The 1,071-nt window shown below is 38.0% G+C and overlaps 1 long non-coding RNA gene across 1 annotated transcript in view; it reads right to left on the bottom strand.

The window, feature by feature from the left end:
* Positions 1 to 239: 239 nt before the first annotated feature.
* LOC107184480 overlaps positions 240 to 1,071 on the bottom strand; it is an 8,896-nt gene continuing 8,064 nt past the window's right edge. The window contains exon 3 of the long non-coding RNA XR_001515327.1: positions 240 to 471. This is a non-coding gene — a long non-coding RNA (uncharacterized LOC107184480). The remainder of the gene's footprint in view (positions 472 to 1,071) is intronic.

The following is a 1,071-nucleotide window of genomic DNA, read 5'->3' as shown; positions in this document are numbered from 1 at the left end:
TGCATTGAGAACATTTATGTTGGAGATAGCCACAATCAAATTTTAGAGGGCCATGTTGATAGACATGTAGATTCTTTGAAAGTTTTTGAGCAGAGTGCCATAATGGAAACTGGGACTTAGGAAGGTGATTAGGTTGAAGTAGAAACCTGGAGTGGTGGAGGTGGGGAGAACTGGAGGCAGGAAGACTAGTTTGGGTTCAAATGTGAGGATGAGTGTAGAACCAAGCTGTAGAAATTAAATAGTAGACAAGGACTTTTATGATGGCTTTAGCCATTTTCATAAAAATAGGAAGCAATGTAATTCACTAGAAGTGAGTAAGAGGAAGATACAATTGGAGCGTTGAGGAGGGAGAGAATGTGAGTGTACCCTCTTGAGTCATGCTCCTGAGTATCCATCATCCAGATTCAGTCATGTTGCTTCTTGTTGGTCTAGCTGGGGGCTATAGGTCTTCTGTTCTCCAACAATATGCTCCTAGGACACACAGAGAATTTCTCATTTCATAATGAATTTGTGTACTATAAAAAATTGCCAAAAGACTAATCAGATGTTAATACAATCTAGTCAATTTGGATTTTGTTAATTAAGTTTTGTAAATTAATTTAACAGATTAAAATTAATTTGTTAAAAGTTGTACATTAAAGCTACTACATAAAATGCCACTTACAATACTTTTTAATGAACAAACATATGAACTCTGTGGTTGTACAGCAATTGGCTTTTCTTTTTTTTAAATTAAATCTTTATTGTTCAGATTATTACAGTTGTTCCTCTTTATTTCCCCCATAGCTCCCCTCAACCCAGTTTCCACCCCACCCTCTGCCCTTACCTCCGCCCCCCACTGTCCTCATAAAATGCCACTTACAATACTTTTTAATGAACAAACATATGAACTCTGTGGTTGTACAGCAATTGGCTTTTCTTTTTTTTTAAATTAAATCTTTATTGTTCAGATTATTACAGTTGTTCCTCTTTATTTCCCCCATAGCTCCCCTCAACCCAGTTCCCACCCCACCCTCTGCCCTTACCCTCCCCAACCCACTGTCCTCCTCCATAGGTGTACCATTTTTGTCC

The sequence above is a fragment of the Myotis davidii genome, unplaced genomic scaffold (assembly GCF_000327345.1).
Source record: "Myotis davidii unplaced genomic scaffold, ASM32734v1 scaffold5, whole genome shotgun sequence".
Lineage (NCBI taxonomy): Eukaryota > Metazoa > Chordata > Mammalia > Chiroptera > Vespertilionidae > Myotis > Myotis davidii.
The sequence above is the reverse complement of the archived record's forward strand: the minus strand, read 5'-3'. Positions and strand labels throughout refer to the sequence as shown.